Source organism: Globicephala melas, chromosome X (assembly GCF_963455315.2).
Source record: "Globicephala melas chromosome X, mGloMel1.2, whole genome shotgun sequence".
Taxonomy (NCBI): domain Eukaryota; kingdom Metazoa; phylum Chordata; class Mammalia; order Artiodactyla; family Delphinidae; genus Globicephala; species Globicephala melas.
The window spans coordinates 34701826-34724505 of record NC_083335.1 but is presented as its reverse complement, the minus strand read 5'-3'; the positions used below and the strand labels follow the sequence as shown (position 1 = coordinate 34724505).

The 22680-nt window shown below is 38.5% G+C and overlaps 1 protein-coding gene across 5 annotated transcripts in view; it reads right to left on the bottom strand.

Annotated features, from left to right (window-relative positions):
* The window catches only part of AMMECR1 (AMMECR nuclear protein 1), a 224183-nt gene that overhangs the window by 21405 nt on the left and 180098 nt on the right, over nucleotides 1–22680 (bottom strand). The window lies entirely within an intron of this gene.

Sequence of the window (22680 nt, the reverse complement as noted above, 5' to 3'; positions counted from 1 at the left end):
TAGGAAATAAAATGATGATTAGGAGACCATTAATCACATCAATGGATTTCTGAGTACATCAAGTCTGACTGGACCCTGTAATCAAGGGTAGTGTACCACAGTGCCTAACTGTAGAAAAACCCAACTGTAAAGGACAAAAACGTTGGAAGATCGTAATTCTTCCTGCAACAGTAGAACAGACAGAAAACACAAAGACATCCACACACCACACACACACACACACACACACACACACACACACACACACACACACAGGCACTGTGTGTTCCTTGTACTTTTAAAAGAAACCACTTCCTGGTCAAGAAAACAAACACACCTCTGATTACACACTATATTAATGGTACTGCTGGCATTTGCGCTGTCGCTCTTCAAATGTCCTATAAAGCAGAGCCAGGCATAGAAAATGTTTTCACAGATTAATCCTTAAGAGGTTAAAAACTTAGAGCCTACAAACTGCTTGGGTCGTAACAAAGTTCCATGACCTTCGGAAATAATTCCTTTTTCAGTGAGTTCCTCATTGTTGGATTTTCTTTTTTCCATCCCTTCCTTCGCATTCAGAAACTCACTCACTCTACTGTACAAATATACCCCTATGTTTGTAAGTATTTTCAATACATTTTGGTGTTCATTCTATCCTGCTATACAGAGGAAAATGCTTACAGAAAGATAGAGATGTTATATATAAAGCATACATGTTTTTCCCCATTCGAGGAGCCAAGATTAACCAAGAAAATCAGGAAATCTGTGATAATTCATACTCTGAGAACAGCACTTCACTACTTTATAATTTAACAACATAAATTTCCTATGGCTTGGCTTCTTTTATTTTCCAACTGGCAAATAAAGTTTAAAAAAATATTTTCAAGTTGTCATTCAAAGCCAAGATGAAGACATATATGGTGTGTGTGTAACGTCCCCCTAGCCCCAGACCTGCCACAGGAGAGAAGTTCTAAAACACAGACCAGAAGAATCCCATGCATAAAAACCCAAAGGCCAATCACACTTTCAGTTTTCCTTGTGAAAAGCAAAAAAGGGGGAAAGAGCCTTATACATTAGAATAACATAAAATATAATTTTTCGGGTTATAGATTTTTATTGTGGTAATATACATAACATAAAAATTACCGTTCTAACCATTTTTAAGTGTACATTTCTGTGGGATTAAATATATTCACATTGCTGTACATCCACCATCACCAACCATCTCCAGAACGTTTTTTATCTTGCCTAACTGAAACACGGTACCCATTACACACCAGCTCCCCATTCCTCCCTCCTCCCAGCCCTTGGCAAAAATGTTGTAATTTAAATACACTTTTATAATTTCAAATAATTATAGCAATATAGTCGCAAATGTTTTTCATCTATAACAGCTTTATTGACATATAATTCACATACCATAAAAGTCACCCTTTTAATGTACACAATTCAATGGTTTTTAGTATATTCAGAATTGTACAATCATTACCCCATCCAATTTTAAAACATTTCATCACACCAAAAAGAAACCCTATACCCATTAGGAGTCAGTCCCTATTCTCCCCTCCCCCCAGCTCCTGGCAAGCACTAATCTCCTTTCTGTCTCTATAGATTTGCCTGTTCTGGACATTTTATGTAAGTGGAGTCATACAATATGTGGCCATTTGTGTCTGGCTTCTTTCACTTAGCATAATGTTTCTGAGATTTTATCCATGTTGTAGCATGTATCAGTACTTCATCCTTTTTTAATATATTTTCTTCTGTTGTTTGATAAATTTGACATGTTACATTTTGTAAAAGTACATCATCTTTTTAATTACCCAATAATATTCAATTCTATGGATATATCACATTTTGTTATCCATTTATCTGTTGAAGGACATTTGAGTTATTTCCACTTTGGGGCTACTATGAATAATGCTGCTATGATCATTCATGTATGAGTTTTCGTGTGGACAATAATGTTTTCATTTCTCTTGGGTAGATACCTAGGAGTGGAATTGCTGGGTCATGTGGTAATTCTATGTTTAACTTTTTGAGGAACCATCAAACAGTTTCCCATAGTAGCTGTACCATTCTACATTCCCACCAGCAATGTACGAGGGTTCCAATTTCCCTACATCCTTGCCAACACCTGTTACTGTCTGGTTTTTTCATTATAGTGCTAGGCCTCCTTTAATGAAAAGGTTTTTGTATCTAGCTCTAGCTTTTACATTAAAAAAATACACATGTTGGGCTTCCCTGGTGGCGCAGTGGTTGAGAGTCCGCCCGGCGATGCAGGGGACACGGGTTCGTGCCCCAGTCCGGGAAGATCCCACATGCCGCGGAGCGGCTGGGCCCGTGAGCCATGGCCGCTGAGCCTGCGCGTCCGGAGCCTGTGCTCCGCAACGGGAGAGGCCACAGCAGTGAGAGGCCCGCGTACCGCAAAAAAAAAAACAAACAAAAAAAAAAACAAAAAACAAAAAAATACACATGTTGAAGTTGCCATGCAGTTAATTTCTCAACACTTTGAGGCAAGTTATTATTTTGTTTATTTCCTAGCAAATCAGTGAAAGGTATATTTTAGCTCAGTGCAATTCAAACTATTATTTCAAATCAATGAAATTTTCAAGTACCTAAAACGTAACTGAGGATCAGGCTAGCAAGCTTTCCTCGTGATATGCAGCTGGGTGCTCAATCATTTGGGGCTTTTAAAAAAAGAATGTTTAGAACAAAGAGTGAGTGGGAGAGGGCTAGTATGGCTAATAACATAAATAACAATCATGCCTCGCCATACCAACACTCAAGTGTTTTAACTTCAGAACTCTGAAATAGTGAAGGTACATTAATCGTGATGGAAACAGTCTGATTTTACAGAAACACTCATTCAAACAAGACTTTTAATTCTTGCGTTTTTCATCAACTCTAAGTAACTTTTCATTAAATTCATGAACACAGACAAATTCTAAAAGGCAGGAACCCCTCAATATCTCTAAATGCAAATTCCTAGGGAAAAGAACTAGCAATGAAAGCCTAGCAAGGATTTAAGGGATTATAAGAAAAAGATGAAAAATGTGGCTGGAGACTGACCTCAGAGCTGCTAGGCTGGTGTGGATGGCTGATAAACAAGAGGATTCAGCTTCCCTCAGCCCCGTTCTCTTTAGTATATAGAATATGTGATGTGGAAGCTTAGCCTTTAGAGAGGCTATGCTGTCTGGAGTCGGGCAGTGACTTGCTCAAGGTGACCCAGCTAGTTAGTGACACAGGTAGGGGTACAACCCAGATTCTCTGACTCAAGTCCACAATTCTTTCTAGTATGTGTACCTTAGTTGCCACCTTTGACTGGATTATGGGTTTCTTTTTGAATTTTAAAATGAAATGCTTGCTTTACTAGGCAATTCTGATCTCATACCTGCAGTGCCTCTGCCTAAAGAAGACAAATAATCATTTAATAGCATTCATTAGTAGCCGAAGGGTAGACAGAGCTAGACTTCCTGTCTACTGGAAATCTGCAGGCGCAAAAAGGACTTTAAAATATTAATATTGTCCATGGAAAGCATTTTATACCAAAGTAGTGTCTGCCAATTTAAATTCTAGGCAGTCTGAGGAACTGACAAAGAAAGAGATCTTGTAACAAACTCGTATGAAGTTATCTTTGCTACAGTAGGAAGCCATTTCCTAGTGTTTAAGTATCGCTAGGAAAAAAAGAACACTTATGTACAAAAACCTGCGGGCTGCTCCATCACCCGTATGATGGATGGCTAAGGTTTAAACAACAGTTTAATTCAATACCAAATTCAAATATATTCAAATTCAAATTGGCATCCTCCCAAGAATATATTTCACCTAATTGAGAAGCAGCATTAACATCTGTCAAAGTTAATATCTAATGTTAAATAGCACTTTAATGAAAATGAACATTAAAAAAAGGAATTAGCTATCAAAGAATCAAAGGGTTTGTGACAGTACCTGGAAACTATGAGGGAAAAAAAAACAGCTGAAAAGAGACAAAGCCTTAGATATTGTAAGGCTCATCACAAACAATAGAGCATGCAACAGAAATTATTTAAGAATCTAGCCAGCTAGCCATTCACTCACTCATCCATTCATTCCTTTGCTTTCTAAAACACTGATGACCTTAATTGGTTAAACAGTGGAAAGTTACCAAACTGCCGAAGGGCTTCATAATTACAGGCAATCATTTTTCAGGACAAGGAAGTAATTAAAACCAAAATTAAAAATCCCTGTTTGGATAGGTGAAGAAAAGCAAATCAAGCATACATTAGTCTAAAATTAAGACAAAAAAAAAAACCCCCAAAACAGCTTTTTCACGAGGGGTTTCAATCATCTGGAAATTCTGCCATACCTCATGTGACATGTCTGAATTCCAGGAACTTAGAATACTAGAATCCTAAACCCAAATCTGAAAAGTTTTCTATATCCTCTCTTTCACATTAAGTAGCAATGTTAGCTTCTCACTGTTAAAAAAATAACAGACACAAAACAGAATGCAAAAGAGTTAAGTGACTGTTCATCAAACCTAAGGGTAGAGAGGAGCAACAAAGGACATGGTCATGGTTAAGGAGGGAGGAAGGGAACCTTATTTTGGTGAGAGCTGTGACCCAAAAAAGGGAAATTTTCAATTGTAAGCCATATGTAAAGTGTTACTTAATTGGGAGATGTTTTTCCCCTTTAGAGTAATGAGTACAACCTACCTGCTGCTTGATGAACATTAACATTAAAATTTATTCATTGGAATATATATTTTTAAACATGATATGATGGGTAATTAATAGGGAATAGAGGAAAGAACTAAGGCATGGAACAAAAGGAAGAGAAAGTAGGAAGGTGGGAAAGAAAAAGAAAAAGGAAATATATGCAAGGAAAGATGGATAGGGAGAGAAAACAAGAAGCAGGAAAATGAAGTGGGAAGCAAAGAAACAAACAAATAGAGACACAAAGGGGCAGAGAGAGAACACAAGGAAGGAAGAGTGGAAGGGTAAGAGGGAGAGGGAAATCCAGTGGGATGGGTGCTGGAGGTTTTCATATGTTATTTGGCTCCTATCCTGCAGGATTCCCTTAGGCTTTAGAGTTTTATCACCTGTTGCCCTCCGATTGGCTTAAAGTTCTCGAATTGCTCTAATCTCGAATTCTTAAAAGCCTCTACTCTCTGAGATGGCTACAGCTGCCCACCAGGAGGGAAAAATACTCTGTGGGCTGCATGCTCTGATGACCAGAGCAATAGTGTCAAGAATCTGCCTCCCAGCCACAAGTTCCTCACCTTTAAATTAGGAGACGAGGTTGTGAATTTGATTTAGTCGAGTGGAACTACAACTGGAAAATACAAGATACATGAAGAAACATACGGCTAAATGTTTGGTGTATATGGCGGGTATTCCTCATCTCCCTCCATGTAACATCCACATAATGCTTTCCCTGCAGAGTTTCTGGATTTACTTGATACGCTTTTTAGAAACGAACTGCTAGAAACTGGTTTTTGTTTTAATTATTTTTCTGATGAAATCTTTTAAAATATATTCTACCAGAGTGTAATGGACATAATGACTCAGGTCATCTTTAAGACTCAATATGACTTGGGTCATTCATTACTACATGGTACTGAAACAGTGCTCTCAATATAGTCTTGGCAATAAAAAAAAAAAATCTGTGGGTATGGAAAACAGATTAACAGTATGACCACCAGCAAGTTCCATCTTGGGAAATCTGAAAGCGTGAGATAATCTCTACTTTTAAGAGAATGTAACACAAAAATAACCTGTCATAGACTTTCAACGTTTCTAAGGATCTTGTCTCTGTGTTCTCTAAGTTAGGATACTATAAAACTGAACTACCTCTCGAATTGGATTAAATGTAAATTTTATTGCCTTCCTCGTAGAATCTAGAGAAACTTCCACAACGCTGAACAAGTATTATTTCCCCAGGGTCATCAAAAGCACTTCTCCAAGGTGTAATAACTGTGACTTACTGCCAATAAATGTAGCTCCTAAAAATGAAAACCTGAAGTCATCGTTAATACATGAGCCTTATTTCACAGTCCTATAGAACACAGCAGAGGAGAATGGCTAAGAGCTTGGATTCTAGAGTCAGACATAACTACATTTGGATCCTGGCTCCACTGCACACTAACTGTGTGACATCTGGGCAAGTCTCTTAACCTGTGCCAGCCTCCATGTCCTCACCTATAAAATGGCGATAATACTAGTACCTTCCTCACAGAGCTACTGTGGCAAGTGGACAAAATAATAATACCTGCAGAAGTGCCTTACATACACCAGGTGCTCAATAAGTAGTGGCTGTCAAAGAACTTTGGTCATCGGCATATTTGTTAAGTTTATGCCCACAGGGCTGGTTCTGGTGAAAGGAACGGAGCCCCAGGACTAAGATTGACCCTTCAACCTTATGATGAGAAGGTCTAAGCAAGTTATCTGCTCTAGGAATTTACTGTGACCATCGAAAGGGGATAATGGCTACCCTTTCAGGTTCTGGTGTTTCTGAGAAGCCTTCATCTCATTTTCTTTCATTTTCAAAATATTTATTAAGGCTATATGCCTTTTATTAAGTGAAGAGCCACAGAGGATATAAGAACAGATTACAAAATAATATATGAATATATGTAAAAGACATCGACAGGAAGGCTGAGAGGAATGGTCAGACAAGGTTAGCGTCTTTCCTGGAAGGATCTGTTGTACACTCTCTGCTACTGGCTTACTTGTTACCAAGTGACCCAGAATTGCAGGTAAAGTTACAGAAATTAAATGTATACACATTTTTTTTCTAGTAAGAAATCTACTACATCAAGCGAGGTACTTCATCAAGAATTTCCATTATCCTGCAGCCATGCATTCACATGTTGCTTTGTAATGTAACTCTTAGATTTCCTGAGCTAGGTTTTAAAAAATCTCCAGGGCACGGATTGGCTTTTTACTTCCATACAAAAAAAAAATGTTTACCAAGAGATGTAGTTCCCTGAACGGTACTCAATTTGTCTTCAATGGATTTAGGTATGTTATTCTCTATCCTACTGGTTATGCTCCAGCAAAATCCTTAGGAAAAACAAAACAAAAATACGCTGTAAGCAGCAGACAGAGAATGAGAGCTGAGAAGCTCCATGCTTTCCTCATCTAACCCAAAGGTCTCCAAACTGTTGACTGAGCATTCTTATCAGTAGAAGTCTGAGCACACATCCTCAATATGTATATTTACTTATAAAATACATAAATGTACTACTGTCATGTATAGCTAATATATCCAAAGCATAGTATAGACTTAGAATAAGCATTGTTGTTAAAAAAAAAACAGTGGGTATAAATACATATTTCAAATAATGTTCTTGATAATTTCCTTCTTATTTGGGGGCTGACATCTTGTCAGGTCTGATTAGATTATCTTCATTTTTACTTGATGACTTGGCCGACCAAGTTACAAAGTGACTTGCAGGAGAAGTGGCAGCTAGCTCCCCCTTTTTCTTGTCCTTGCCTTGTGCTTGTAGTATGACTATTATCACCACTCCATTGCTCCTTTGCAGGAATCTTCTTAAGCCCCTTGTCCATCCTGAGTGGCTTTATCTAGCTTTAGCTAACCTATGCACAATGGTCAAATGGTTTAAGAAGATTCCTGCAAAGAAACCACAAGTTGAAAATAATACTACTTCAGTACTTTCTTATATTTTAGATAAAAAGATCATAAATAGAATTGCTAATCTTTTCTTCCTGCCCCACAATGGATCATCTGGGTGCACCCCTCTTAGGAGACTGCTAATCTAAAGCTCTTAATCAAGTTCTAAGAAACTGGTCCTCCTAATATACTTAGACATGACACTATGAGCAAAAAGAGCTTTAAATACAAAAGAGCCAATATCTATGGAGCGCCTGCCGTGAGCCAGGTGTTAGACATGTATTACCTTGTTGAGTCCTCAAAACAACCCCATTTTGTAGATGAGGAAACCGAGGTTCAGTGAGTTCAGCAAGATTAAGCAACTTGCCCAAGGTCACAAAAACAGGTAAGAGAGTTGACATTTGAACTCTGGGCTGCCTGCCTCTATGGCCCATTCTCTTTTCACAGCAGCGCCTCTAGAATGTTAGCAAATCAACTTCAGTCTATGCACATTCAGTCAGTTTTAAGGAATTTTCCCCCCAATTAATGCTTCTTCTCCTGGGGTTTAACTGGATGCTTTAGGTTATAAGTGTGGGCAAGTTCTGCAACGGAGATAAATGGTACTTTTTTAGTGAAAGTCTTGGCTTGTTTTTGTTCTCTTCTTTCTCCATTTTGATCTTGGTGACTCAGAGCTGCTGTCATTGAAAAACATCTGTTTTATCTAAATTTAATAAGCCCTATTAGTGGGACACTAAGCCTTCCCTTATTCTGAAGCCTTTCCACAATTTGAAATTTAATCTACTGGAAGTCATAACAGCGTTACCAAAGTACTAGTTTCGGACGTATCTAGGCTGGCGGGCCTGTTTCTGATTTTTAACTTTGCTTTTCCAACGTGAATGAATAAGCCCTCTCATACTCACCACAAGAGTCATGCAATTTTTTTTTCCTTCCCTCTTTCCATGGTAATCAAATCTATAAATTAAACTCTGTAAACTGCAAAACATATGGTGTCACTCTAACTTGTGTTCCGTGTGAAGGTGGCTTGGTCTTACCCACGGGTTTACTGTCGTTTCTTAAACTCGTGTCAGTCCTAGATGGTGCAGGCCTGCTGAGAGCTAGCATGCTGGTTCTTACTGTGGGGCCTGTCTCTGATTTTCTCAGATGTCTCTGACAGGGGACTAAAGGTAACAAAGGAAAAGGGTTAAGTCAGTCTTGAAGATGAGGTCCAAAATCAACTTATCAACTCGGTCCTGCTGAGGAAGGGGGAGCGAAGGACTCCAGTCCTCTCCACTGCCTCAACCGAGATGTTTTTCATCTTTATTTTCCTTCTCTTCTTCCCCTCCCCCACCTTCTGGATGTTTTCCTCCTTTTCTTCCTCTTCTTCCTCTACCAAGGAAAGGAAGAAAGAATTGTAAAATGTCACAAGAAGGAGATGAAAGAGAAGAACGGGGGTGCGGGGAGGGATGGGAACATTAAGTAAGGCAGCTGCCATTGGGTCAAGATGACCCATTCCATTCCGTACTGGTTTTAATGTTCTATTTCAGCCTTCGGGGAGTAGATGAGTGATGGTGACAGAGGAAGGTACACAAGCCACTGCCTGTTTCTTTCTGGGGTTTATAGGATACCCTTGAAGAGCAGAAGGATGGGGGTTGGGACGAAAAGTCAAGGGCCTCACCCCCAGAAGCCTAGCTGCTTAACCACACAAGGTTACAGAATCAGTTTCTTTGATCTGTGTAATTTCCAACGACATACATCTCTACAATGAAGCATAACTACACGCCTGTTTTTAAGGCCTCTGTAACTTTCCTTACATTCGTTTAAATGGAACTACCTTAATTTTTATCACTATGTGGTATCTTTGGGGGAAAGTTTCCTTTAAATCATTCATATCACCTTTGTTTTATATGATTCTTCATAGAATTTCTAAAGGGTCTTCACATCTTCTATCCTAGCTGACGCTCAAAACAGCCTCATGAAGTTGACAAGCTAATGCTACATTATATTAGAAACCATAATAGGTGTTCCTCCAAGAACAAGACCCCTATAGTCATAGAGTCACGAAATGTCAGAGCTACAAGCACTTAGAGACCATCTAGTCCACACCCTTCACTTGACATCTGGGAGAACTGGAGCAGAAAGTGATGTGCCCAAAGTCACACAGCTACTGAGTAGTGGAGTCGGGACTTATCTGCTGCATCTCCCGACTTCCCTTGTCCCCCCGCCCCATCCACTCATCTTTCACATGTTTGTTGACCAACTCTGTCCTAATCCAATAAGACTCTACCAGGGATGTATGGAGTAGGAAGAAGAAAATGATGCCAAAGGCACCGGGGAACAGCTAGAACAATAAAGCAGTGAGCTTCCCAACACTGCCAGGCCCCTGGGACTTGCCAGCATGCTGAAGTCACGCAGAATCTACAAACTGAGCAGATAAAGGTGAGGGAGCAGCAGAGCGCAAATCCTGTGCTGTGAGGGCAGCGAACACAGTCATCACTACTGCCCTCCTCTGCGTTTCTAATCCATTCCCTCCTCACCTCTCTTTATAGTAGGTGTTGCTCTCTCCTTGTTGTGCTTTCCCCTTGTTCTTTTCGCCCTTTCAGTCCGGGCCATCCATTCTGGCCTGTCATTTCTCCCTAGCTGCTGAGCTACATAGAAGAATCGCACAACAGAAAAGTTATACATTTTTAAAATAAGGTATTTAATTCCCTTTTATCAAGCTCTCGCAACTAGAGAATCTGACCTTGTTGTAAATGCCACACTGTGTTCTGATTGTGTGTATATAAGTATGTCAGACTATAAGCTCGTCAGGGCAAGGTAACCTCAATGCCCATTTTCCAGTAAATAGCACACCACCATGCATGGACCTGGCACAGGAGAAATATGTCGTTCTTCATGTACTGCTAAAGCCCTCGGACTTTAATCCAACCTACCTTCCTGTCTCTTAACTTGGAACAGATTTTTACTTTATTCCTTTCAACAAATGTTTAAAGTGAGCCTGGTCGAAGAGAAAAGGATATTTTAATGCTTCATCTCTTGTTTGGTTTATATCTTGATAAACCTAACTTTCAAAGGCAAAGAAAAATTTCACATGTATAGTTTCCCATTCTATTACCATTAAAAATTACTTAATTCCCCCATTGAAGAGGTCCTACTTTGATTTTGTTTCCATGAGACAAGCACATGGGGTAATGAAATATGTTGGAAAAGCTTCGCAATATGCTGCTGAAATAACAACAATTGCTGATTCTGTACTGCAGTACATATTAGGAAAACCACAATAGATACTAAAAGGAAACTGCATCATTTGGGGATGGAAAAAATGCAATGGATAAAAGCCATGCGATTTAAATTACAGTCATGTGACAATAGCTCTGTCCCCCACAGCAGCAAAACTTGTAGTGAATAAGTGGCAGTCCTAATGATTACTGATGGAAGAGAATATCTGTGACCGTGAACTAATTAATGCAGCAAATATTTATTGAGTGCTCGCTATATGCCAAGTACAAGTCTACACATAGGGGCATAGTCTGTTCAACTGCAGGCCTGTGCAACACCTTCCCTCATAGAAGTTTCGCTATGGTGGTAACTGGCGTTTTGAGTCTTTAGTTAGATTACTGTGCATTCACAGTGCAGCACAGTTTGGTGACATTTTTCAATCTAGAACTCACAGACTGCTATAGATAGATAATAATCTACTTCCATGATAGAGTTACAGAGTTGCTTTGATCTCACAGGCCTTCCCTCCCCCCCACACACCCCACCCCACCCCACCCCCCGCGGAAAACACAGATGCTTTGCAACCTGGAAGAGCTCAGTGGCCTCTTATGTTTGTGCAGTGATTATTACTACTATTTTGCTGTAGCTTGGAACATACAGGGACCCATATTACTCATCTATTTTTTTATGCCTTTTTACACCTTCTTATAAAGGAAAATCTTATGAACTGGATGAATCACAAGTCAGCAAGGGCAGGCATAGAAAAAAGAAGCACAAGATAACAGCCTCTCTAAATGAACATGGGTCTAAAAGAAATCAGATGTCAGTTCACAAATTTAAAAAAAAATCCTTAAAAATATCCTCTGCCTACTCTTCCGGTTCTCTGTGGGATTTCAGGTGAGTAAGCGTCTAAGGGGGAAAGGGGACTTGTTGGAAATCAACCTTCAGAGGCAATGAGAATGATCTAGAGGGAGAAGAGCTGACTCTGGAGAAGATGGGTAGACCTGTGATGCCCCCTTGGTGGGGCTGGCAGAATGCTCGTCAACTGAGACGTTCTGACAACCCACGGGGCTTATGGGCGTTAAAGAAGTAGTACGCACCAGCACAGATTCCCTCAATCACATTAGACTTTAACATTCCCAGGTCTGGTTTGCCTTTTACAAGAAATAATGGTTTAGAATGCTGCTCAGAGCCTGCTCCACACATCTGAGAGGCCAGGTTGTAGCACCTCATTTTCCTCTGCTCTCCCTCCCCCATGTAACTAAAAGCCACTTCTTAGACTTTGGTAAACAAAGTGAAGGAAACTGAGAGAATATTTTCTGTGGACTTAACTTTCCTGGAAATAATTATCAGTGATGGAAAACAAACTCTTCGTAGCAGAATAAAACGTCATTAATTTGAACTCCACTAATTCAAAATCTGTGTTAATTCAAACAGACCTAGGCTGACAGGAAAAGAAGGGTCTGCTCCGCTAAGCAAATCAACTTTGTAATTAAGGTTGGAAGAGAAGTACAGGACTTGCTGAAAGAGAAACTATTTTCAGAACTTTAGAATTAACCATCTACGTGCACTGTAACATCATAATTACACGTGTGTGTGTATGTGTGTGTGTGTGTGTGTGTGTTGTGTGTGTATGAAAAAGCAGATCTCTGGAAGACTTCTATTTAAAAACACTCAGCCCATTTGGAGTTACCTGTGTCACTAAACCAAGCAGAACTATTTTTAAAAGAAATATTGCCTTCATTCTTTATTGATCATTCTGGACTTCCTGCAATTATTTTGAATTCGGGAGCTGAGCTCTGACTTCTACTTTGGTGTTGCTAGGCTACTCGCCTACAGTTGTGGTCACACTCAAAGACCTCTGAGTACAAGTCTTACGGGAGATCGCTAGTAACTGAATCAGAAATATGGCCCAAGCCTCCTGACTGAGTTCAATCACTTCCTTACTGTCTGACCTAAAGAAGTCACAAACGTTTAATACCTTGGGTTATATCTAGCTATAAAACAGGGGGGAGAGAGAACAACAACAACAAAAAGAAGGCTTATATCCCTTAGATTAGAGACCTACACACCAGAACAAACAAAATCAAAGGGAAAGCAACAAAGTCCTTGGGAAACCTAAATATTCAGTCATTATGAAACAAATATCAAATGAAAGTCCAACAAAGGAGCATCACTCTCCAAAGGAAGTACTCCTGAGGCTGTTACTCCTCACACCTCCATACTGGCTCTGACTTCACTAGCACAGGGCAGACTTCCAGCTCCCTCTGTGAACATGGCTCACTGCCTGAGAGGCCTGGTTACCTTGTCACAAGTTTAGGTATGACCACTCTAATAATATTGTAAGCTCCTGGATTCCTACCAGTTTCCCTTAAGCACAAGACACACAGGACTAGCACATCATGGGTGGCTGCACTACTAATTTCGCTTGAGTTGAGGTGATAAGACTTCCTCTTTTCATATACAGAACTGTAAATCAGAGCAGTAGGATTTTTTTTAAAAAAAGGTTCCCAAATTTCTAGTTTCTATAGAAACTCTGAAAATACCAGAACCACGAAATGTGTTTGCTTAAGAAAATTTGGGACACTAAAATTGATAGGTGTCCCACAAGAATACTGAATAAAATAATCATAGGTCAATGTTCCAACAAAAGTGAAATGCTAGCCAGTAAATTTTATAGGGAAAAAAGTTCTTTGAAATGGTTTTGGGCAAGAAAGTCTATACTCTCTTTTTTAAAACAAATTTTATTTTATGTTAGAGTATAGTTGATTTACAATGTTGTGTTAGTTTTAGGTGTACAGCAAAGTGATTCAGTTATACATATACATATATCCATTCTTTCTCAGATTCTTTTCCCATATAGATTATTACAGAATACTGAGTTCCCTGTGCTATACAGTAGGTCCTTGTTGATTATCTATTTTTTACATAGTAGTCTGTATATGTTAATCCCAAACTCCTAATTTATATACTGTCTTTTAAAACACAGGTCTCTTAATGCAAATCAAAACTACAATGAGGTTTCACCTCACTCTGGTCAGAATGGCCATCTACAAATAACAAATGCTGGAGAGGGTGTGGAGAAAAGGGAACCCTCCTACACTGCTGGTGGGAATGTAAATTGGTGCAGTTACTATGGAAAATAGTATTGAGGTTCCTCTAAAAACTAAAAATAGAGTTGCCATATGATCCTGCAATCCCACTCCTGGGTATATATCCAGAGAAAACTGTAATTTGAAAAGATACATGCACCCCAATGTTCACAGCAGCACTATTTACAATAGCCAAGACATGGAAGCAACCTAAATGTCCATCGACAGAGGAATGGATAAAGAAGATGCGGTATATATATACAAGGGAATACTACTCAGCCATAAAAAAGAATGAAATAATGCCATTTGCAGCAACATGGATGGCCCTAGAGATTATCATACTAAGTGAAGTAAGTCAGACAGAGGAAGATAAATATCATATATCACTTATATGTGGAATCTAAAAAAATGATACAAATGAACTTATTTACAAAACAGAAACAGACTCACAGACATAGAAAACAAACTTGTGGTTACCAAAGGGGAAAGGGGATGGGGAGGGATAAATTAGGAATTTGGGATTTGCAAATACAAACTACTATATATGAAATAAACAACAAGGTCCTACTGTATAGCACAAGGAACTATATTCAATATCCTGTAATAAGCCATAATGGAAAAGAATATGAAGAAGAATACGTATATATATGTATAAGTGAATCACTCTGCTGTACACCAGAAACACAACATTGTAAATCAACTATACTTCAATTTAAACAAAAAACAAACAATCAAACAAACAAAAAACCATAGGTCTCATTATCTACTGGGTTGATCATCTGTGTCAATCTCTGTATCAGTGTTAAAATGAGAGCTATGAGAGGGTCCACAGTCTCAAAATCATCAACATCTGGACACCATAAGCCTGTGACTCTTTCTTTTTCTATTTATAAAATCAATTTATTCATATACAGGTTTTTTTGGTAACATCTTTATTGGAGTATAATTGCTTTACATTGTTGTGTTAGTTTCTGCTTTATAACAAAGTGAATCAGCTATACGTATACATATATCCCCATATCTCTTCCCTCTTGCATCTCCCTCCCTCCCACCCTCCCTATCCCACCCCTCTAGGTGGTCACAAAGCACCGAGCTGATCTCCCCGTGCTATGCGGCTGCTTCCCACTAGCTATCAATTTTACATCTGGTAGTGTATATATGTCCATGCCACTCTCTCGCTTCGTCCCAGCTTACCCTTCCCCCTCCCCGTGTCCTCAAGTCCATTCTCTATGTCTGCGTCTTTAGTCCTGTCCTGCCCCTAGGTTCTTCAGAACCATTTTTTTTTCAGATGGGAATTTTACTTTTGAAATTATGCCTGGTATAGGCAAATATTTAAGGTGGTCAGCAAACACAAGACACAAGCCAACTGCTGGGCCGAGTGAGGTAGCTCCGAGTTGCTCTGGTCTGGGAGGTTTTTTCCGTGGAAGATCACAGAAGGCATAATCCATACCCAGATAAAACTAAGCACTGGCGATTAATTTTCTAAAGAAATATTAAGAAATAAATGTAGTCATAATACAGATTGGACACTTGTCTAAGATTGTTACACTACTTAATGCTGGACTATTATAATGCATTAGCATTAAAATTAATGTTTGCAATCTTTTATTTGAAGATGGTTCTTTTAACCATGTATACAACAGCAACCATCCTGTGATTTTCACTACATTTCAGGGCTTCTCTTCCTTTTGGAATATACAAGTCGACATTTGTACCTAAGGAACCATCTAAATAATCTTGTGGGATTAGCTGTTCATGTTCACTGTACTATACGAACACTGCTCAAAACTCAGTGACCCTGGATGATACCTGGCAATGTTATTTTCTTTGTTAATGGAAATTACTTCAATAGGGGCTGGATTCACTGACTCCCGGAAACTGCCCCTATAGGCAGCTTTGACAGTCTAGGCCAGTCGAGGAAGCCGAAGTGTCACAGGGCACTCCTACACATACTGCAGAGGAACACTTGGATAGAATTACACCAGTCTAAGAGTTTCAGAGTTAGGACATCAGTCAGCTACAATATAAAAACAATTCTTCTAAATTGGAATCATGTTCACAAAACATCTGGAAAGTTCCCCAAAGGAGAAAAGATTACCCAGAAGTATTGCTAAATAGATGGAAGAGAAGATGATGACTTTTATCATAATACAAAATTCAGTCAGTTTCCATCGTCCTAGACAAATTAACAGATGTGCTGTTTACCTTTAAGGAAGCCTGGAATCTATTTTAATTCAGCCTTGAAACCCAGACATTCTTAGGTAATAAGTACAGATATTTAAATTCCATAACAACCATCCAGTGTTTACTAACATTTATTTCTTTATAGATTTCTCATCCACAAAATGTATATTTAGTTAGAAAAGGAATTTTGAGGGTTTAGTTGTACATTAACAAATGTTTCAACATCAATGTTTTTTCAAGCAAGTGTAGCCTATAAAAATTATCTTTTATTTTCTGAGTTTTGCTTTGTGGCATGGGCTAAAAGAAAATAATGATATCAAGGATCTTGTTCCCCTATTTTCCTTATTATGCCTTTATATAAAATAATATATTAAATAATAATACTATCCGATAAAATTATATATATATATATTTTTTTTAAAGTGAAGGAGATTAAGAAGTATCAATACAAACTTCCAGTTGCAAAATAAACGAGTCACGGGAATGAAATGTACGGTGTGGGGAATATAGTCGATAATTACCTAATATCTTTGCATGGTGACAGATGGTAACTAGAGTTATCGTGGTGATCGTTTTGAAATGTACAGAAATATCAAATCACTATGTTGTGCAACAGGAACTAACACACTGTTGTAGGACAACTGTACTTCAAAAACAAACTCATAGGAAAGGAGATGAGATTTGTGGCTACCAGAGGTGGGTGTGAGGGGAGGGGGAACTGGATGAAGGCAGTCAAAGGCACAAACTTCCAGTTATAAGATAAATAAGAACCAGGGATGTAATGTACAACATGATAAACATAATTAGCACTGCTGTATGTTATATATGAAAGCTGTTAAGAGAGTAAATCGTAAGAGTTCTCGTCACAAGGAAAAGCTTTTTTTTCTTTTCCTTTTATCTATATGAGATGATGGATGTTTACTAAACTTACTGTGGTCACCATTTCATGATATGTGTAAGTCAAGTCATGATGCTGCACATCTTAAACTTAAAAAGTGCTGTATGGCAATTATACCTCAGCAAAACTGGAGGAAAACAGAAGTGAAATAAGACAATAATACATTAAAGAGGATACTTCACTCTCACTACCGTTGAAAGGAAACAATTTTCAATAAAATTTTAATTTAAAAAATCTTCAAGGCTCAAATTCAGAAAAAAAGATAACCTAAGATTAAAGCCAAAATTACTTTGACATTAAAAATGACTCTTCTACAAGCAATGTGTCAAAAGTATACCTCTTCCCGTGTTGCCTATCACTTGTAATTGTGCCATCTCCCCGTCACAAAAGAAAGAACCTTTGGAGCCATCGTCAACTCTTCCCTTTACCTTACTCCCCACATACAGTCTCATCTTGTTCTTTACATCCTTCCTGCTACTAATCTAATTCAGGCCTGTAGCATCTCTCATTTGGAATATTTAAAATTAGCCTCTGCACTGTTCTGTCTCTCATCTCTATCCTTTTCACTCCATCCGATGTACAAGCAGCCGGAGTCATCCCTAATGATCTTCTTACTCTGCTGAAAATCTTTCAACAGCAACTTAATGCCATTAGAAAAAAAAATCCAGCCCCAGTCTATCATTTTCTCTCCCACTGTTCTCACTGGAGCTCAAGCCACACAGGGTTACTCACTGCTCTCCCCCAAACAACATACACTGTTCCGCCTCCTTGCATTTGGCTCAGGATGTTTTGTGGACACATAATGCATACCCTCTCCACATCCTCACTTTTAAATGTTGAAATGGAGTCATAAATGTCCACAGAGGTTCAGCTTAAATGTCAGTTCTTCTGTAAAACCTTCTACAGTCTGTCCAACCACAGCTAATTCCTCTAACTTCCAGTAGTGTTGTTTATACATCTAAATAGCACTTATGCTTTCTTCCTCATTGTTCTTTTGTGTGTCCATCCATCTCTCTTACAAGACTACAAGCTCATAGAGGGTAGATATCATGCATTGTTCATCTTTGTAGCTCCACAGTACCTGGTACAGTATCATGCTGAGTTAAGTGCTCAATAAATGTGGAATTGAACTGAATAAACCTTATTTCAGCCTGGTGTAATTGAGAAGCAAGACTGCCAGGATTCATAATAAATTCTATCTTTAACTACAGCTGTGCTGTTATAATTGCTGCTTATTTAGAGAAAATACTGAATGCATCTTTCAATCAAGCTTTGAAACTACAGTAACTATTCTAAGTTTGAATTACCTTATTAAGAAAATAAGTAGAACAGTAAGAACACTGAAATCTGTAGTAAAATAACGCCAAGAAAGACCTTTTACTGTAGATTCAGCTGTACAAGTTCAACCAGTAAACCACAAAGGCAGTCTTTTTTTTTTTTTTTACCCAGAATATAAAAAGGGCAATATTAAGCATTGCCCTTAATAGCATGAAAACTAGCGAAGAGACACTGGGTACAGCCTTAGTTCTTAATCAGTAAACTGCTCCTTGCTGCAGCTGGATTTAGATCTTCTCCCACTGAAGGGCTGAGTAGATTTGATCCCACTTAATTTCCAAGTCTGACAAAATCACAACTTGGAAGTGGCCTGACTACTGGCAATTGTTAAGCACAGTAAATCCCTTCTCCTTCCACAACTCCCTCAGATGTCCTGCATTCACAACTTTTTTTATACCAGATGTTTTGTTGAAATTAACACATTCCTATCAAATGCATATCAAAAGGACTTCTTTTTTTCCACTGCATTCTATTTAATCCCCAAACTGTTTATTTGTTACACAGACAAGTATTGCATAGTATTTATCGCAGGGGGAATGACAAGGAAAGTCGGGCTCAATGTAGGGTAGGATCTACTCCCTGAGCGAATATTCCCACAGATAATCACAAATGGGAGCCCTTGAGGCATCTCTCAAGGGGACTTTCTTGAACTTGCTAATAAATACAATGATCAAAATGTTGTCGCAATCCCTAGCCCAAACCTTCTTCATTGGGAAAGAGGGGGTGAAGTACTGTTTTGTTTGTTGAATTCAAGTTTTATTTCTATGTCAACACAGCCTTTCTGTGTGGTTTCATCCATTAACAGATTCAAGCATAGTTAACTAGACACTAATAAATGGCACAACACGAAGACATTACCTGCGATTGCTCACCTCAAACTTTGATCCCCGCAAGGTGTCTGGCCATCACAGAAAGATCATTTCTGACAAACCATCACCCACTAACCCAAACCTTTTTAAGACTAGGAAGTACATGTAAAACTTCCCAGAAATGGCCATCTCCGAGGACTTAAAAAAAAATACCTGGACAGTAGTGCCACTGGGAATAAAATGTCCCTCGTGAAACAATTCTAATAATCAGCCTCGTGGCACCAAATGCTTATAAGTTGCAATTGTGCACTACAGGTAATATACAGGATGTTAAATACCACTCTCATTTCCTTTTTTCAGGCTATTTCTGTTTCTCATTCATCACATTTGTAGAATTAGTATATATGGAAGCACATGTTAAACTTTTATTTCAGTTGTTTCACTTTATAATAGCAAAACTTAGCAGCTGCAACTAGGATACTGAAATATTTTGTCAACCTTGAAAAGCTTCTCATAAGAACTGTGTTCCCATCCTTCATTAAATGACAGCTGATGCAACTGTAAAGCAAATAAGGTGTTAAAAAACTCCTTGAGTTAAAATTATAAATAGAGAACAAAATACAGATATGTCTCACCTTAGGTTATATCTAGGTTCCTAAAAATGAAAGTAAATTGCTTTTGTAAAATAATTTTATTGTCCTATGGTTTACATGTTCAGAGATGCTTTAATCTTCATTTCCCACTTCCCTTGCATAGGGTCCTAACATTTTCTTTAATTACCTTATGTACCTAAGTAAACAATTATTTCAGAATACTAAGGGAACTCTCTTATTCAAACATTTATTTTGATCTATGCCTAATCCCCCACAGCTACTTAAGGGGTGCAAAGATGTGAAAAATTTAGCCCAGGTCCTCAAGGGACTATCCATCTAGGTAGGGAAGACAATCATGTAAGAAACTAAGGACACTGCAAGGCAAGATAAAGCAAGTGCTGTAACAGAGGCACCAAGCAGTGTGTAATGAGCACACACAAAAAAGCAGCAGTAACTCTGGGGGTTTGGGGAAAACCCTGGGTGAATCCTTTGGGAAACAGAAGATGGAATCTGCAACGTGAAACTTGACAGCCATGAGCGTTTACTAATTTATTTGCTTTGAAATTTTTCAATTTTCTCTCTGAAAGGTTTTCTTAGTCTTGAACTTAAAATGGGATACACCTAAGGCAAGAGACAGAACAGCAGCAATCAACTCTGACATTAAACAATTCCACAGAATTTCTGCTCTATCATGCCCCCGTCACCCTTTCTTCTCACCTCTTTGGCCTATGACGTAAGCCTACAAATAACACTTAAGTGCCTTGTTTAGCTTCACTGGCATCCCAAAGACTAAATATGTTACTAATTTCTGGGCTAGCATCCCCAAGCCATCTGCTGGTTTCTCCTCCACTGCATCATTAATTTGCCATGTTGCCATGATTGAGTCTCTGGTATGTTGGACCTTGAATATATGAAATGACTTCTTATACTGGCAAAATTCTTGAAAGCCTATTAAGAAACATGTGACATGGACAATGTACCAACCAACACTGCTATTAAGTTTACAATAATTAACAGGCAGTATATGAATATAAATTTTGAAAGGTATTTTCCTGTCAGGTTTTAAAATAACCCTCCTGAAAATAGACTTCCAACGATGTATTACTTGTTTTAGACATAGAAAAATTTTTAAACGGATCAGGGGCAAAAACAGAAGATATTCACAAAGCCTGTGGTTCTAAAGTTTTTATTACCATTCACCTCAAAATTTAAAAAAGATAATGCACCCATAAAAGACTTGCATACAATTTTAAAAAATACATTTAAAAAATCTTCCCTGTCTTCCAAATACTCAGATCCCTGAATCCCAGCTACAGTAAGAGAGAGACAAAAACTGGATCGTTTTATTTTTTTAAACCCTATGATTGTAAGAAATCTAAGTTTGGTAAAACTGACATAGTCCATGACCAAATACATACAATTCTTTCCTGAAATTCCTTTTTTATTACTATAAGAAAAATGTCCATCATGGATATATTTGTCCTTCATTTATATAGCTGTTTCTTGTTTTATAAGTTGCCCTAAGGAACTCAAGTTGTAAAAATGAAAACTAAGGCAATAAATTTGGCCTGAATCACCTAGATATTTGGAATATGTTTCCTTAATTATAATTTCCAAGGAACAGACTTATTTCTGACCCCCGAAATGATGTCTCCCTTTTGACTGACTGTTGAGAAGAGCAGAGCCCCTGAAAAGTCACAGTAGATTTCAGTGGGTTATGCCTAACTAGAAACCTAAAGGCTGAACTAGTATTCCATGGAAACTCGCTGATATTAAATGCAAAAATTGCACAGAGAGAGATCAAAGCTTGGGAAGTGTGTATCCCTGAGAGACTGATCAATTCTGATGGCACTATGGGAGTTCAGAACACCAAACTGGACTGACAGGATAGCTGTGAAGAAAAAAGGCACATGAGGGAGACATTGCACTGCAGGATTCTAAAAGGAAAGAGAACTCAGGAGAAGTTGAGTAAGACTGGAATGAACAGGCTGAGGGTGTAAGGGAGATTTCTGGATTCCTGAGTTAAGAAACTGAGTCCCTGAATGAAAAGTTATTTCCTGTGAGCTGAGACCAGGGGATACCAGTTGAGTTAGCAGAACAAACAGCTATAAGAAGCCTTCATGGGAGAAGCGGGAGTGATGTTACTGGAGGGGAACAGTATAGCAATGTGGTTGGGAACACAGACTTTGACAGAATCAGGTTCAAATTCAGGTACTGTCATGTAAATATTAGCTGTCATTCAGCAAGTCACTCAACCTCTCTAAGCCCCGGTTTTCCCTAACTGTAATATGTGAAATACCTTCAACTTCACGTTGTTGAAAAGATTAAATGAGGTAACATATAAAATACTTAGGACAGGTCCAGCACACCCACAAAAATAGAAGTTATTATTGTGCTTAGGAAATATAACTAGTAGTATGTTGGAGGCATGTTTTGAAAAAATATGGAAATCTAAGATATGAGCAAACTTCATATATATATGAGTGTGTGTGTGTGTGTGTGTGTATATATATATATGTTTTGCTTCGGGCTTCTCAATACACATATCCTACTACACCTGTAGTTTTGGTTGAATAGCTCCAAGGGCATTCTTCACTTTACAGAAATATGCCAAAAACTTGACCCAAGGCAGATAACTTGACGGTGAGATGTTACATTACAAAATGATTATTTTATTACAGGGTGCCTTGAAACTGTATGCTTCTTAACATAAAACTAAAATAAATAAATTTACATACTTTTATGGATCCCTTCTATCGTGGAAATTGTAGTGACAGTCTCCCTGGTGATGTCAGAGGACCTGTGTTCTAACTCCAACACAATTTTGTGTGATAAATTGTTGGGGGTACTAAAAGTTCTAGTGCCAGTTCTATCTCAGAATCTGTGGACTCTCTGGCCCAGCCAATTCCAGAAGTCTAATGTAGGCAGTGAGAGAAGATGCGGTGGCAGCAGCTTCAAAGGTTTCAATAAGGGGCCAGTTA